A 19,043-nucleotide genomic window follows, 5' to 3' on the forward strand; every position below is an offset into this window, starting at 1 on the left:
CTAAAGAATGAATGAATTAAAGAATATATCATAGAAATAATTGCTCATTTGATTAAAGATAAAGAAAAAACATGAAAAAATAGCAAAATTTATGGGACATATCCCAAATAATACTTAGGGGAAAACATATTTTTTAATTCTTATATCAATACAAAAGAAATAGCAAATTAATGCAATGGGTATGAAACAAAAAGAACAAGAAAAGAGTGAAATAAAAGATGCCAATTAAACATCAAATTAGAAATCCTGAAAATCAAATATTTTGTAAAAGTACAACTAAGAAAACCATTGGATAAATAAAATGAGTTGCTAATTTTAAGCAAAAATAAACCATGTCAGCTATTTACATCAACAGAATGATCTAGAACAACTTTTATCTAATGAAGTCTGAATGCAGATTGAAATTTTTAAAAATTTTTCTTGTTTTTTGTTGTTGTTAGTGTTTTCTTTCATGTCATGACTAATGGGGAAATATGTTTTAAATTTTTGCACATGTATAAACCATATTAAATCACTTGTCATGTCAAGACAGGGAAAAGAAGTGAAGTAAAGGGAGAATTTAGAACTCAAAATTAAAAAAAAAAGTTAAAATGGCTCCATGGGAAAATTATATATATATAAAAAAACCAATAAGCTAGATAAAGCACTGGTTAATTTGATTTTTAAAAAGAAAAAGAAAACCAAACTGCAAGCAGATAAAGTGAAATAGATGTATATACAATCTGTAGAAAAAATTAAAGTAATTGTTAGAAGCTATTTGCCCAAATATATGACAATAAATTTTACAATTAAGTGAAATGGCTGACTATTAATTTGCAAATATGAAAATTTTCCCTGATTAATGGAAGGGGGAAAAATTCCAAAATAATTGTACATTAGAAAATATTGAATAAATCATTAATGAGCTTCCTAAGGAAAAAATACCCAAATGAGATGTATTCTCAAGTGAATTCTACCAAAATTTTAAAAATAATTTCTATATGATAAATAATTTAAAAAATAGTCAAAGGAGTTCCACAAATTCCTTTTTTCCCCTGATACAAACATGGTACTGAAACCTAAACAAAGAGCAAAAAAAAAAAGAAAAAGAAAAAGAAAATTATCAACCAATTTTCTAGTGAATATTGATGTAAATTTTTAAATAAAATATCAGCAAGGAAATTATAGTAATATATGACAAAGATTATACAATAGGTCAAGATAGGATTATAACAGAAATGTGGCACTGATTTGATATTTTTAAAATATTGTTAGCATTAATGACCATATATCATTAGCAGAAATCGTATGATTTTCTCCATAGATGGAGGACTTTTCTTGTCAACATAGTGATCCAGAACAATTCCAAAGAACCAACTATGCTATCTATCTTTATAAAAAAAATGATAAAGGCTGAATACGGACTGAAGCATACTTTTTTCACTTTATACTACTTTTTGTTGTTTTTGTTGTTGTTTTTCAATAAATGTAATATGGAAATATATTTTTGCATAAATTCATATATATATATATATATAATTGATGTTATTTCTTGCCTTCACAATGCGTAAGAGAGGATGTGAAGGAAAGAACTTGAAATTTTTTTAAAAAGTGTTAAATATTAAAACTTTTAAAAGTACCCAAGGAACTAAAGCAGAAAAAAATATCACCTTTAACATTATAATCTTGAATCAGTGACCAGATTCTGGTTTTCTTTCTGTGTCTAGGCTTTTTTTCAAAATAGTAACTGGCCTTTCCATTTCTGAATTGCTACCTTTGATTCTGCTCTGGAATTTGAATTTCTGTTGCCCTTTCAGTTTTGTTTTTTCAGGTATCAGAGTCCTATTCCTGAATCTAAGTCTCTATAATCAGCTCCCAGTAGTTTGCTACCAGTTCTGTTTTCTGCCTATTACTTTCTGCCAGACATTCTCATTGCTATTCATTGCACACATTCCATTATCTGCCTGTTGCCAACTGCCTGTTTGTTATATTTCATCATCGCTTTGGGGGGTCTAAGCTCAACATTTAATTATGAATACAGTACATTAGAGGAAAAAGTAAATGTGAGGTAGGGTCAGATTTCTGATGTTGACTACTTTTGCTGTTGCTGACTTGCCTTATGTACTGTACCATTCAGCCTAGAGCTTTGAGTCTTGACAAGTGCAATTCTGATCCATAATGACACTTGTTACAAAATACTAGCATCAATTAGTTAAAAATCAATCATGAAACATTTGTCATATACCTCTATAAAACAAGAACTCTGTTAGGCACTGGGAATGCATATACAAAGAATTTGTCTTCACAATGAGGAAAAATTCTAATCTAGAATGCAATCTTATTTTAAACCAATAGCCTTTTCTGAATCAGTATTCCTATTAATAGTCCACAAAGGGTCTTAGAACATTGCAGGACTGAGTCTTTCCATGAAAAAAGTAGTTACATTGAAATAGAGTGAAACAATTAGATGTAAGAGATGCAGATAAGGGGCAGCTAGGTGGCACAATAGAGAGATGGAGCACCAGCCCTGAAGTCAGAAGGACCTGAGTTCAAATTTGATCTCAGACACTTAATACTTCTAGTTGTGTGACCCTGGATAAGTCACTTAATCCCACTTACCTCAAAAAAACATGCAGATAATTCATTGCAGAAATAGAAAAACACAGAAGCTGGAAGTCACTTAAGAAAAGAGTTTGAGATAATGAGAATGGCATTACAATTCACAGTAAACACTTTTATGGAACCTGGAATGTGAGAAATTGGTTTGTTAACTACAGGCTGAAAATTATGTTTTAACGTATGGTGCATTCCTATTTATGAAATTCCATTCCCTTTTCTATTTATATTTATCATTCCTCCCTTACTATTCTTCTGTACATCAAAAACATTCTGCCCTATTCTTTTTGGACATCTTCTGTACCTTCAGTATTCCATTACCCCTTCTCAGTTATATTATTTTTACTTCCTTCAGTCTGAGTTTTCAGTATCCTGATCTAGTGTCATCTTTCATGTAACAACTTTCTACCACCTTCTCTATTGTTACTGAAATCTCTCAGAGACAGAAAAAGGTGAAAAGAAGTGAAAGAATGAGTAACAAGCATAAAAATTCAAAGGATGATAATAATGACTAGTCAAAATGAATTACATTCAAACATAGCAAGAAGCCTTCCTGGAAACCAGCTGTGGGCATGTTTAGAAATGCTTAATGAGGAAATCTGAAGAATGCCAGGTAGTATTTTGTAGAAGATTTAGAGTCAGTTGCAGGCACCTATATGGCAGATGTTTAATGAAGAGAAATAGCCTAAAAAAAATGTAAAGTGTTTTCCTCATTGAAATGAGGTGAACTTGGAAGGATACTTTTCTATTGGTAGAATTGTATTTGGAAAGTGTCACACCTTAACCAATTGCCATTTGAATGTGGAAAATTCTAGATGAAATGAAGTCATTTTTAGTGATAAATACTTTGGTTTTTCAAGAGAGTATTTAAAGCAATCTGACCCAGCAGCCAATACTTTCTGAAATTATTATTATTATCAGTATTATTATTATTATCATTATTTTGTCTTTAAATGGAATCTAGGAACAAAACTTAGTGTTTTCCCCTGAGGAAACTTGAGAGTAAGTAGTTGCTGTGGAATCTGTGGATCTGCTATTTAAACTCTTTCTAAAAAGGAAACATTACATTATGTCTATGAAATAGATGGTTTCAGCATCTGCACCACATCAGGATCAGGTTTGGGGCTGTAACACTTCTGTAATTATGCATTTCATTCACCTGGACATTTTTGGGTGGTAATAATCCTTTTTTGGAAGTGATGGGAAAACAGTGAAAGAGATTGCCTCTCTTACCTATTCCTTGTCTTGCACACTTTGCTTATTCATTTGATCATAGATTTAGAGATAGAAGGGACCTTAGAGATTATCTAGGCCAATACCCTTACATCACAGATGAGGACCCTGATCCCCATATAGGGGAAATTGTTGCATTGAAGCAAAAAAAAAAAGAGTAAGTAGCTTAACTGGGAATTGAACCCAGGTTCTTTGACTTAAAATTTAGAGTTCATCTCATTACATGCAAGCTACAATATATAACTTCTTGCCTTCATAAAACCACCTATCAATGTGAGCCATCATTTGGCACCTCTTTTCAAATCAACTCAATATGGATGTTTGCCTTAACACAGTGGCAAGGATACTGAAACTGGAGTCTTAAATACCAGAATTCAAATCTCTCCTTTGCAACTTACCAATCTATGTAATCATTACTTAAAACATTTTGAGCCTCAATTTCCCCATACAAAAAAGTTGGAATAACAGTACTTCTAGGATCTCTGTCACAAAAAGGGTTGTGAATCTTAAATGAGGAATTATTGTATGCATGTTGATTTAGTACATGCTTCATTTTTTTTATTTCAACTTATTTTGAAATAGCTTACATTATGGATAAAATTGGTTACAATTACATAGGAAAAGGATTTAAAGTGAGGCAAGTAGAAATTTCACAAACCTGCTTAGCAATGCATTTTCCTTATACTGTCTCTTTGTCTCTCTCTCTGGGTCTTTCTTTGTCTCTCTGTCTCTGTCCCTCTATACATATGGTAATAAATGCATGCTATATAACATAATATATTATAATATATAATAAGGAAATGCATTTATACATATTCTTATACATAAGTAAATATGCTAAGTTTTTACATAATTTAAGAATATAGACTAGTGTCAGTTAAATCAATAAGAGGTAGAAGAGATGATTTAAGAGACCTATTTATTAAACAAAAAAGGACTACAATGGTATTTAGATATTCTTGACATCATATAATTGAATCAATTATACTTTATAAATATTTTAGGAACAATATCCTCATTATAAATAATGAGAAAAATAAAGAAGAAATGAGGCAGACAGTTGTAAATGAATATATTGTCCTAGAATGTTAAGTATTCATCCTGAGAGAGGAAAAAAAAAACCAAAACTAAACAAAATAAAAAAAAAAACTCTAAAAACTCAAAACAAAACAATTTAAATATATTCTATATGTCAAGAATACAAATTATTTCAAGAGTATCAGAGATCATGATTATTGCTGTGCTTTTCCTTTTGGAACCCAAGTTGAGATATCTGAGTTACTGGGAAAACCCCAAGAAACAGAAGGAAAGAAAAATGAGCCCCTTTCAAAGTGGAATAAAAATATATGAAGAAGCAGTGCTATGCAGTGCAAAATATGCTAAATGTGAAGTCTGAGGAAGTGGGATGAAATTCCAGCTTTACCATTTATAAACTGTGACCTTCAACAAATCATTTCCTTTATCTGGTCGTGCTTGTTCATATGTAAAAATGAGAGTGTTACACTATAGAAACCTTAATGTCCCTTTCAGTTCTGTCTGTATTCAATGAACTATGTCATCTCTGTTTGTGCCTACAATTTGAAAAGAAAAACACAGAAGATGTTCACAGTCTTAACCTTTACATATGTGAAGGTGGTGGCAAGTAAAATAGCAATTCCTGAAACATGTCTGTATTAATGGCTTGACTTAAAAATCAATCAAAGAACAATTTGTCATCAAATGATTGACTCCTGAACAGCAATTCTTTTCTCTATTTTTATCTGTACACTACTTATATAGATTTCAAATACTGATAGAAAGATGTAACACTTTCAAATATATTTTGTAATAGTGATGAATTATCAAGAAAGTACACATGATCTTTCCCTGGTTTTCTCTAGTCGGGTCACTGAGGATAAATTAAAAATACCCAAAAAGGAGATTTAAGGTGCTTGAGTTTTTGAACTAATAAAATGTAAATGCTACCTAATCTTAGTACAAATGTATATATTTTTTGTAATTTCTTATTTCAATATCATGTTATTCTTTTGTCTTACATAGGAATATTTACTTTTAAGATGACAAACCTCTCTTATTGGCAAGGAATACTATTTATGAAATCACATCTTGACACTTTTGAGCCATGAACATCTGTTTAATTGGCATATCCCTTAATATCCCTTATCCTCTAATCATGTTATAAAACTGTTGGTGATCATTGAATAAGGGTATACAATTTATCAATTATAAATTGATGCTGCAACACCTCAACTGATTCTCTGCTTTGATCAATTCCTTTTCTCACACACTACATGGAATTGTATTATAAATACATTTCTCTTCAAATGTACTCCAACATTACACCCTCAAAATAGAAATCATCTTCATAGGAAATGTTGAAATAATTATGTTCAACACAACTATTTTTATCTATATAGGCATTCATACACACATACATACATATGCATGTGTATCTTATCAACTAATGGCTTGAGATGTTGTAAAACAAAGTTTGTGAATACACAAATACAATTTCTCTCTCAGGTCTTCATTAAGATCTTGGATGAACATTTTATGTTATGTTATTCACTTGCACCAAAGTTCATAGTATAGCACATGATTGAAGAATTTATTTCTATCTGCAAAGGTCTTGGATTGTCTCAACAGCAAGCACAATATTACCTCTAATAGTGTGATCCCTCAATGTAAAATGAATAACAACTGTCACATTAATAGATTTTAAACACATATGTTTCTAACCCTTTTATAGGTTAAGCACTTGTCTAAAAGATGCTATAATAAATAAATAAAATATTGAACCTTCAGTTGTGAAAAATTTCAGTTTAATTCCCACCTCCCTTATTTATTAGTTGCATATTCATGGGAAAATCACTTAAGCCTGTCAAGCTTGTTTTGTTAAGCTTGTATTTTTAATGTCCCTTGCTCCCCTTAATAGCAGGGATTTTATGAGGATAAAATTAAATAAAACTTGTTAAGTTCAGATAGGTATAACCCTAGAAGAGCCACTTACCCTGAATGTGTATATATATGTATGCATATATGCATTTATATACACAAATACATGCATATGCTATTTTCTATGAATATAGATATGAGTGTGTATAAATATGATGATCTTATTTCTTAACGTTTTATTTGGGTAATAAATACGGTGAGATTTGGCTCTCACCATACATATTTATGCCTTTAGTACACATGGATAATGATTTACATAGATAAATAAAATTTTGGAATATTACAAAATCATCTCCTATAGTTTCCCTGAAAATATTTTAGTGACAAATCCTCTACCACAAAGGATTGTACTTTCTTCTGTAGGATAAAAAAGTTCCTTAACCAAGGGAATTACTACCTCCACTAAAGGGACGAATTGAATTGAATAAAGAAGCTGGGAGCTCTAGTGTGATTAATCTACAGAAAGGTTAGAAACATATGTTTTTTTTAACATCTATTAATGTGACAGTTGTTGTTGTTTTACAAATATTTCATTGGCAGAGGCAGTTTTATTTTTTTTTTCATTTGGGGATTTTGTTAATTAGGAATAAAATTTAATTTAAAAATGAATAGATCAAACATTCTAGAGGTCAACTTTATTTCCTATCTGGATGGTGATGACATTCTTACATATGGGCCTATATTGGAAGTATAATTGCATTTATTTACACACATTTGAATCCGTGGATCACCCCAAATCTTTATTCTTTAAAAGACTGTAATATTCCAGCATGAACTTTTGTGTCATAGAAAAGTTAAAGAACATTAAAATCACTTCACAGTTACTACTTCCTTCTTCCTATTTGAAGAACTCATTTTTAGTCTTCAATTGGCATACTTTACTAACTCAATGATTTGGGTATTTAATTAGAAGCATTAAAATTTATCTAGTTTTTTCAAAGACAGAAATTGTTAAGTAAAATTATAAAATATAAAATAAACCCATAGAAAACATTAATATTTCCATTATGCTACCAAAAAAGTCCAAATTGAAGAGACAGAAATTGGATTTAAAATAACTACAGACAACATAAACTACCTGAAATCCTACTTGCTAAGGCAAACACAGGGATTGTACAATTATAAAACCCCTTTAATATAAATATGATCAAATGTAATAATTGGAGAAATATTGATTACATATGGGTAGACTAAGACTGTATAATAAATATAACAATTCTATCTAACTTTTTTATTTAGTGCCATAGTAATTAAGCTACCAAAGACATTTTATAGATTTGGAAATATAATAACAAAATTCATCTGGAAGAACAAAAGTTCAAAAATATCAAGAAAATAAATGAAAAAAAATGTTGGTGAAGATAGCCTATCAGTAATCAGTCTCAAACCATATTATAAAGTGATAATCATTAATGTAATCTGTTTTTCACTAGCAAATAGGTACACAATGCTCAGCTGTAAATGACCATAGCTATCTTTTATATCAAACATATCTATGTTTGATAAAACAAAGATCCAAGATATGGGGGTAAGAACTGAACATTTGACAAATAAGCATTTTGGCAGAAACTAGGTAAACATAACATCTTATGTCATAAATCAAGATGAGTTCAAAATGAATGATAATTTAGACTATCCTTTTGAACTCATCTTGACATATGATATATGAAGCTTGGTATCATAAGTAAATTGGGGGAGTATATTAGGGAAGCAGGAAAAATTTATCTGTCATATATAAGGATAAAAGATGAGTCTATAGCCAAAGATCAGAAAAAAGAGAGCAAAAGAAGTAAAATACATAATTTAGATTACATGCAATTTAAAAGTTTTTTGTGAAAGCAAAACTTATACAGCCAAAGTTGGAAGAAAAAGAAGTTTATCTGAAAAAAATATTTAAATTTTAAAATACATGGAAAACTGAATCAAATGTATTTAAAAAATAAAACAAAAGAAGTATTTTCCCAATTGATAAATGAAGAAATATATGAATTAGCAGTTTTAAGAAAAAGAAATCACAGAAATCTATGGTCATATGAAAAAATCCTCTAAATAAATATTAATTAGAAAAATGCAAATTAAAGCAATTCTGTACACTAATCTTGTTAGGATGCACTTAGTGCATTGTTGGTAGATTTGTGAATTGATTCAATCATTTTTGGGGAATTGCTGAACAAGTTGTGATATGTGATTATGATGGAATGCAATTGTGTTATAAGAAATGAGTAGGATAGTTTCAAAAAAAAAAAAAAACCTGCAAAGACTTATCTGAACTATGCAGACTGAAATAAGCAGAACTGGAAGAACATTGTACACAGCAATAGTTATGTTGTATGAAAGATCAACTGTGCAGGACTTAGCTATTTTGAGTAAGACAATGACTAAAAACAATTGCAAAGAACCCAATGATGAAAAATGTACTTCATCTCCAAAGCAATAACTAATAAATTCTTAATGCAGACAAGCATAATTATTTTAAAATAATTGTTTATTTTTATTTTTTTTTTAAATTTTATTTGTTTTCCCTGTATTGTGACCGATGTAGAAATTTATTTTTCTTCCTATATATAATTGATATTAATTTACATGCCTTGCCAAAGTGGAGTATGTATATGTATATATGTAGTAATGGAAGGAGGGGATTAATTCAAAACTCAAATGTTTAAAAAATATTTGATAACATGTTTACATGTTATTGTGAAATACTTAATGGAATGAAAATAGTTTTTTAAAAGGTTATTGCTGATAGCCTTGGAACAGAATAAGCCCAAAGGATCATCTTTCTTTCTTTTTCTTTTTTAACTTTTGCTGCATCCTCAACCTAGATGACTCTCACCTACTGCTTTTCTTATTTGTGTGAACATGTACCAGAGTGAGTTAAATGAAACCAGAAAATCATGTTTAATTTAGCTTGTGCTGTGAGCTTTGTGACTATTCAAATATTTTATTTAAATAATCTATATGCCTAGCCATTAGTTCATTTTGGTTCATTTTCAACTTCTTCTAACACTATTGCCCCTGTTGGGATGCTCTAATTGATTTCTAGTCCATCTATCTTCCATCATGGGAAATCTTTACACAATACTATGTGTCCTATAAAGTTAAAGCATTTTTTTGGTCCTAGGACCTGCCTTTGCCCTTGAGTACTTGATAGTGCCTTGCACAATAATGGAAAAAATTCAGAAGAGGACTCAGTCAGTAAATAAAAATTTATTTTGCATCTGCTATATACAGGTACTAGAACATACTAAGGATAAAAAGAAAGGGAAAAAAATAGCCCTTGACATCTAGGAAATTACAGTCTAAAAGAGAAAGCATAAAACATGAGCAGAAAAATAGGGTGTATGAATAGATATAGTAGTCAGAATGGGATCATTTTAGAGACGTTCAGAAGATCTTGGTAAGGTGGAAAACAAAGAGATGACTTACCAAAGGTTACTCAAATGAAGGCTTTAAGAAAAGTCTGCTTTCTTCAATTAAAAGGAAGGAGGTTTGGGAGTAGAGTACATAAAAAAGGTGTCAGTTTTGGGGATGAAATGAACTTCAATTAAAAAAAAGAGGAAGTATCAAAAAAAAAAAGGAAAGAAAATGAGAAACAGAAAAGAATTTTGACTATAGAAAGTTACTGTGGTTACAGGGGAGACCAAAAAACAAAATCAGAGCAGGACAGAATGTCCACAGAAGAAATCTCAAAAAGTGAGATAATTGGTTTCAAGATCAAAGAGGCTTTTTGGAAGAGCTCACAAAAGACATTAAAAAGCAAATAGAAGAATTAGAAGAAAAAAATAAGAAAAGAAATGAGAGACATATGTGAGAGAGTGAACAGATTGAAAAAGGCAAGAAAAAAAAATTATGAAGTAAAATAAACCAAATGGAAAAAGAAATACAAAAGATAACTGAGGAAAATCATCCATTAAAAAGTAGGAAGGGCAAATGGAAGCTAATGACTTTGTGAAACTGCAAGAATCAATCAAACAAACTAAAAAGAATGAAAAAAAATGGAAGAAAATGTAAAATAACTCATTGGCAAAATAGCTGATCTGGAAAATAGATCCAGAAGAAACAATTTAAAAATCAAAGGCCTACCCAAAGGCCATGACCTGTAATGTCCAGATTAACTCCCTAGAGGGCCTCACAATTAGTCAGAGTCAGGATAAATCAAAGTTCTTGGTCTTTAAGGGGAGAAGTAAGGAGGCAGGCAAGCTGCCATGTGGCTTACACTAGGGGAAATGTAAGAGAAGGGGGAAGGGCTGATAGAAAACAAGGTAGTGAGTGGAATGGGTTAAAAAACACTACCAAAAGATGGGGAGGAGAGGTGATAGTAAATAAGGTGGTAGATGGAAGGGGTAAAAAAAAATGACAGGGCAGGGTGGAAAGTGGAATAAAATTATATAAAGAGGAGAAAATAGGATGGAGGGAAATATAGGGCTGATAATAATAACTGTGAATGTGAATGGGATGACTTCTCCCACAAAATGGAAGCAAAGAGCAGAGTGGATTAAAAAACAGAATACTACAATATGTTGATTACAAGAAATGTATTTGATACAAAGAGACACATATAAAGATGAAAGGCTAGGACAGAATCTTTTATGGTTCAGCTGAAGTAAAAAAAAATGCAGCAATTCTGATCTCAGATAAAGCAAAAGTAAAAATTAATCTCATTAAAAGAGACAAGGAAGAAAAATAACATTTTGATAAAAGGTACTATCAGTAATGAAGTATTAATGATACTATATGAATATGCACCAGTGGTAGAGTAGGCAAATTCCTAGGGAAGATTTTGAGTTAGCTATAGGAAGAAATAGCAAAACTATTCTAGTAAGAAAACTCAACTTTCCCCTGTCAGAATCATAAAAGCCTAACCATAGAATAAACAAGAAAGAAACTAGGGAAATTAATAGGATCTTAGAAAACTAAGATATTATATACTTCTGGAGAATAATGAAAAGAGACAGAAAGGAATACACCTTTTTCTTGGCAGTACACACAAAAATTAACTATGCATTAGGGTATATAAACCTAAAAATAAATATAAAAAGGCAGAAATAAGTAAATAAGAAAAAGGAAGCATTCTTCCTTTTCAAACCACGATGCAATAAAAATATATTCACTAAAGGGAAAGGGAAAAAAAAAAAAACAAACTAAAACCCATTTGGAAATTAAATAATCTAATTCTAAAGAATGAGTGGGTCAAACAACAAATCACAGAAACAATCTATGATTTCATTCAAGAAAGTGACAATGAGACAAGATATCAAAACCTATGGGATGCAACTGAAGCAGTTCTTAGGGGAAATTTTATATCTAATACATAGCTACACATATCATATAGAGAAAGAGGAGATCAGTGACTTAAATGTGCAACTAAAAAAGCTAGAAAAAGAACAAATTAATCCCCCCCAATTAAATACCAAATTAAAATTTTTTTGCAACTCAAAGAAGACATTAATAAAATAGAAAGTAAGAAAATATTGAACTAATAAACAATACTAAGAGTCGGTTTATGAAAAAAAAAAACCTAAGAAAATAAACATTTGTTTAAATTGATCAGAAAAATTAAAGAAAAAAAATACAGCAACTATCCCTATTAGAAACACTAGAAAGCATAGGAATAAAGAGATCTTTCCTTAAAATAATAAGGAATATTTGTCCACATCAAGCATTATTTGTAATGGAGAGAAATTGGACACAAGCCCAGTAAAATCAGGAATGAAACAAGGATGCCTATTATTACCACTATCATTCAACATTGTACCAGAAATGTTGGAAGGAAAACAAAGACTAATGAGATTAAAATAATATTAATAAAAGATCTAAATTGAATTTTAAAATCTAGAGCAGGTGATTATCTGATATCCAGGTTAATTGGATGGGCAGGATTATGGAATTACAAATGGAGATGTTATGAGAAGACAGAGGCAATGTACATCATAAATAGAAACCTGGCCTTGAATCCAGGAAAATCTTAGTTCAAGTTTTGATCTGAGGCATAGTGACTATGTGGCATTAGACACGTCACTTTAACTCGATGCAAAGGTCTTGACTTGACAAAGGGAGTTTACTTATCTTGGAGTTCTTTACAAATAAAACCATAGGTCTATTCCCTAATTACATGGATATTCTGACTATCTAATATGAGGACTGGTATTCTACATGAGAAGTTCAATTATTGGGAAGACTGAGGGACATGACAAAACTTCAATCCCTGATCAATAGAGCATAATTTGTTGCTATGAGCCAGGAAACTCATTTACTGGATCTTAATGTTTCCAATGAATGAAGACCCTTGTTGGATTCAGGAATAATAGAATTGAATTTGAAAAATTTAGGGGGCAGTAATTAAAGCTAGATCTAGGTACACTGGTAAAAAAATTATAAATTTCTAGGTTTTAGGATTTGAGAAGGGTGTTAATTAGCATATATAGTAAGTTGCAGATAACTCTATAAGGTACATGGCAATAACAATAACTAATATTAATCTTTTGAAATACTTTACATATATCATCTCATTTGATTTTCACAATAAACCTGCAGTATAGTTGATAAATAAAGACATTTTGTATAAAAAGGGTAATCATACAAATAAAATTTTAAATTTACAAGCCAAAGAACCCAGCTATTTGGATAAGAGCTCACTATCTGACAAAACTTGCTTGGCAAACTCAAATTGACCTAGATCAACACCTCACACCATATACGGTTATGGGCCAGAACTTTGAACTTGAAACATGGATTCTTACAAGGTGCTAATTCAGTAGAATTGATGAGACAATAGTTATCTAGTTTAGCATGGTGATTAATAGTTTTCTAAATTCAGTATGATTGATTTAATCTTACAACAAATAATGATATAACGATTGGTTTATACTCAAAATAGAGTATATAAAGCTGCAACAAACTCAGCCAGAGTGAGAACCACAGACAGACTCAGAAGGGCCTGGAGAGAGACTCAAAAGGGCCAGACACAGATTTGGGAGGGATCCAGAGACACATTCATTCCATCTTCAGTCAGGGTGGGTGGCTCTCCTGGGGGACTGAAAGGCTCGGGGACAGAGCCAGAGAAGACAAGAGGAGTGGAGGCAGGATCTCAAGCTCTCAGAGCCAAGGAAAGCCAGATTCATTCCATTGTCCACCTTTGTGGTGGCTGGAGGCTGAAGCACAAGCCCTGGGACTGAGAGACATATTCATTTCCATCTTCATCAGCCTTGTGGTTGCTGGCCTGGCCTCCCGCACTTCTCCACTGAAACCAAGACTCTGTAAGGCCTCTAAGAAGGCTAGCCCAGGCCCCAGGAAAGGAGAACAAGATTGTGAAGGAGATAATAAAGGATTTGGACTTTAATATCTGGGTACTCTGCTGGTGATTGATCTACTGAAACAAAGGCTGCTATAAGAGCTCCAGAAAACAAAACAAGAACACTACAATATACCAAGATAAGTTCAAAATGCACACATAATTTAGAAAAAAAAAGTGAAAATATATGCAAAATTAAAGGGGCTTGGAAGAAATTAATTATCATTTATATGAGTAGAGGAGTAGTGAAAGAGTTTATGATCAAAAAGATATAGAGAAGGTCATAGGAAGTGAAATACATAATATTGATTACATAATGTTTTTTAAATTTGCATAAAATAATGCAGTAAAAATATGAAAGAATGAGAAAAATAGGGGAAAATCATTGCAGCTAGTTTCTTTGAAAAATATTTTATTTCTTAAAGATAGAACTGTGATAAATTTATATAAATAATAGGCCATTCTTCAGCTGATAAATGGTTAAAGGATATGAACAGAAATTTTTCAGAGGAAAAGAAAATCTAAGTAATTGTCAAATGAAAAATACTTTGAACCACCAATAATGACAGAAATTCAAATTAAAACAGGTATGAGGTAATACTTTACCCTTATCAGATCTACTAACATAGTATATAATTAAGTGATTGTTGGTGTAAGTATGAGCTAGTGCAAACATTTTGGAGATTTTAGACTGTATCTTGTATTCTCTAAAATCTTGTTACATTTGTAGCAAGTGTATGTAAATGCAGTGGTATGTTGGGAACTGTTATCAACTCTAAAAAAAGTTAAAAGAACAACAATAACCAATATTTATATAATTTCTACTAGATGTAAGACACTGTACTGGGTGCTTTAAAAATTATTTCATTTGATTCTCACATCAACCTTGAAAGATAAATGCTTTTTAATATCCTTATGTTATAGAGAAGAAAATCAGGCAACTGACGTTAAGCTACTTGCTTAAGATCACACTGAGTCCAGATTTGAATGAATGTCTTCTTGACTCCAAGCTCAGCCCTATCCATTATGCCACCTTTCTGAGTATAGTTTTAAAGTTAACCTATATTATTATCATTTCCACTGTCACTTTCTTATGTTTAGACCACAGGTTGACAATTAAACCCTCTGGGTCAAATCTAGTCTACCTTTTTTGTATGTACATCACATAAGCTAAGAATGTTTTTTGCATAAATATCTTATCAGACAATCAATCAATTACAAAAATCAATTAAGCCTTAATTTGTAGCATTTGCCTAATTCTAAGGTATGTATTCACTTTGAAAATTTTGCAACCAGGTTTTTTCCTGATAGTAGTTGGTTTTAACACACTCTGCCATGTTAATCTACCATTTCATGGAATTCTAAAGAAACCTGAAAATCAAAGCTTTCCCAATCTAGTAAACTAGAAGTAAAAAGTCACAGAAATTCAGGAGAGACAAAGACCAATCTTAATGTTTTAGGTTATTTGCCTAAATTAGCACTCAATGTTTTGGAAGAAATAAGGTTTTATTGGGCTCAAGGACTGAATGATGGAAGATAAGAAACATTTCAAAATTTGCTCTCATCATGTTTTACATGCCTTCAATAGGGATACCTCTCATCAGAAGACAGAATTATGAGCACAGTATCACATAGTTCTAGAAAACCACTGCATTTGAACCTCTGCTCAGTTTCAGTGAACTATCTGCTCACTATTGTGAAACCTTAAGATCACCCACATTAGTGAACCATATTAGACTATCAGAGAGAATCATGGTCAGGTGGATAGAGCTGGATAGAATGTAGTTTTGCAATAGGATGTGCTTGGTATCAAAATAACATTGGAGATATAACATCTAATATTTAAATAGCCCTTTAAGATTTTCAAAATAATTTGCATTTGTTATTTCAACTAATCCTTGCCATAACCCTGTAAGATAGCTTCTATTACTGTTCTCATTATATTGATTAAAGCTTTAGTAACTTGTCTAGAAACACATTGCTAATAAGTGTCAAAGACAGGATTTGAACTTGTCTTCCTGATCTCAAGTCTAACACTTTTATCTTTTATATCATTCCTCTCTCAAGGTGATATTGTCAAAAGTATGAAACTTTTCTAAGCACAGGTATGATATATTGGTTAATATTGATAAAGACTAATTAAAAGACCAAAAAGAATATATTTGATATACTTTGGACTCTAGGTTTACTGAAATATATTTTTAGTAAAGGAGTTAATAACAATTAGATATTCTTAGGTTGCTTCCTTCTACCATTAGGTCTGTATGTTCCTGATGAAGGAAGTCAGCATGACCTCTAAGTATCACATATTGTAGGCATTTTTAAACACAGATATGGTTTAAAGCATGGCTAGATTTTATCGTAATGTGTGATAGTACAAAAGGTCAGGACAAGGAAGATAAGAATCAAAAGCTTACAAGATCAGGCAAAAGTTAGGAGTCACAAAAGTGGGAATAAATCCTAGAGAAAAGCAGAGGGTCATGTGAGAATAAAGGTAAGTATGAAAATTGATTAGTCCTTAAGATAAAGAACACAAGCAATGCAAATGTTATTAGTTAAGTCCCAAAGTGAAGTCAAGACCAAATGTGTTCATCCAAATTAGGGTGAGGTAGATACTTAATCCTGGCTTAACTTGCAAGTAATTGTCACAATTTTGGACAAATGACCTTTAGATGACTCAAAATCAAATGTAGCCCATTAATGGAATTGCTGGAGGCAATATGACCCTTTTAGATATTGCCTACCTAAACAGGATTATGGAGTGGCAAGGAATTGAGAAACAAAGTCAGAATCCCACTGAAAATGTGGCACAAAGGTCAGAATAGGCCTAATAGTGCCTTGGATTCTGAGCTATTAACCATAGAGATCTTCTTATTCTCTTTGTCTAAGACAAAGATTGGTTCCAGGATATGGGCTAAAATTGTGCAAACAGATGGAAATTATTTTAACCAGGCTCAGCTTCCAAGCTCAAAGAACTTTGGGGGGAAAAGGGGAAGGGAGAACATTATACCATTCATTTTCTCTGTGTCTGGGTATTGTGTTTTTAAAATTTATAACTTTAATATTCTTCATTTTAAATTCTGTTTTGCAATCAGCCTGAAAGGCTTGCATATCTACCTACAATCAGTAGATTTGGTTATTAAACAGTGTAGTAGATTCTATTTTTACATTATTAGAAAGAATATTATCTTCAATCAGAAACTATCTAGAGAGAAAAATGACTTTCTTTTTGTAAGTTTCATGTTAACCATCTTTCTGATCTTATTTAATTCTTTCTTTTTGACTGTCTCTGTGTCTTTTGTCTCTCCATTTGTGTCTGTCTCTGTCTCTGACTGTGTGTCAGTCTATGTCTAGCTAGGTTGTAAAATCTGTATACAAAATTTCCTTCTGATCCTGTTTCCAAATTACACAAGAACCTCATCATCAAATTTCTAATTCAATTCCAAGTTTTTAGGAATCTGGAAATGCTTAAAAATGATATAGCATGGCCCAAAAGTTTTGAAATGAATTTTGAATTTTTTTTCTGAAATTGTTTTCATCATAAATGGTTATTTCAGCAGCAGCAAAAATCCATGAGCAAAAAGTGACAAAGAACTTTTAAAAGTGTTATTGTAATGCTGTAATCCATTTGTTAGAACTGAAAACTCTCAGTTTATTCTATCTGTAAGTCACTCTTAATAATGCTTTCACTCATGCCTTAACCAAAATTTTCCTCATTTGGTTTATGTTCTTCACATACACACACACACACACACAAAAAAAAAAAATTTCTCTGTTCATCTGTAAACACTAGAGCTAACGCAACTTCAAAATATAGCATAAGCTGTTGGAATCCTTACTAACTGCTAAGTAATTAGAGTTGATCTAATCTTACAAGAAGTTGTTTTGGCCAGAACCTGAAACAAGGTACTAAGTAGAACTAATCAAGACAAGGCTTGTGTTCCCACCTTTACTCATTGGAGTCCATAAGTATGCTAGCTTCACAAAATACACTTTCTAACTTCAAGAGAGTCCACACCTTAAAGCTCTTTGGGCCAGAGAGCACTATGGGAGAAAACCCATAATCCCATTCTCTCAGAAGGTTCACATATAAGGCGAGACAGCCATTCCAGAATACATTTTTTCCTCTTGGCTGGCTGATCGCGCTGGACTCGAAAGGAACGACTCTTGTGCAGAGAACACTTTGACAGATTTCAGTGGAGCTACACCAGAAGCCCTCTCTCCGCGGCAAGTTGGTGGCTGGGCTCCCCAGAAGGAGATAAGAGAGACCTCCCATCTCTGTCTTGGTTGGGGGCAGAAGAAAGCAGAGGCAGAGGCTGAAGGACAGAACCTTTGGATTTGGAGACATCCGAAGGGCTCTAAGCCTCTAAACCGGCTGTGCTTTGAGAAGAACAAACTCCAACATTTGAACTCTTAACAATAAGCTTTATCTAAATAAAAATTACAAAGATTTACACATGAGTTCATCAATAATCAAGATAATCTTCCTTCTTTATATAGTATGCTTCTATCTCTTCTCTTTTCCTGGACCTCTTTGTTCTTTTAGACATATAGTAGTGCCTTGAGGTTATGGTCTCCATCAATTCAAAAGCAGACAAAATTTAGGATCACTAGACAGTTGTCCATTTTTCTCAGTCTTTCTTGGTTTAACTTGCTCATAATAATAGTGAAGAATAAGGTTTGTATTCACTGCTTCCTGGCTATGTCCTTTGTTTCTTCTTGCCTGGCTACTATTTTGTTCAGAAATTTAATCAATCATTTCAGTTTATAGAAACTGAGCAGATGCCCATTAGTTGGGGAACAGCTGAATAAGTTATGGTATATGAATGCAATGGGATATTATTGTTCTATAAAAATGATGAGCAGTCTGATTCAGAAAAACCTGGAAAGTTTCTCATGAACTAATAGTGAAGTGAGCAGAACCAATAGATCATTGTACACAGTAAAAACAAGATTAAGTGATGGACTT

General features: G+C 31.8%; 1 pseudogene; it reads right to left on the reverse strand.

Annotated features, from left to right (window-relative positions):
• LOC127559435 (creatine kinase B-type-like) overlaps window positions 1-2,693 on the reverse strand; it is a 6,439-nt pseudogene extending 3,746 nt beyond the window's left edge.
• Window positions 2,694-19,043: the final 16,350 nt, after the last annotated feature.

This window comes from Antechinus flavipes, chromosome 4 (genome assembly GCF_016432865.1).
Source record: "Antechinus flavipes isolate AdamAnt ecotype Samford, QLD, Australia chromosome 4, AdamAnt_v2, whole genome shotgun sequence".
Classification (NCBI taxonomy): domain Eukaryota; kingdom Metazoa; phylum Chordata; class Mammalia; order Dasyuromorphia; family Dasyuridae; genus Antechinus; species Antechinus flavipes.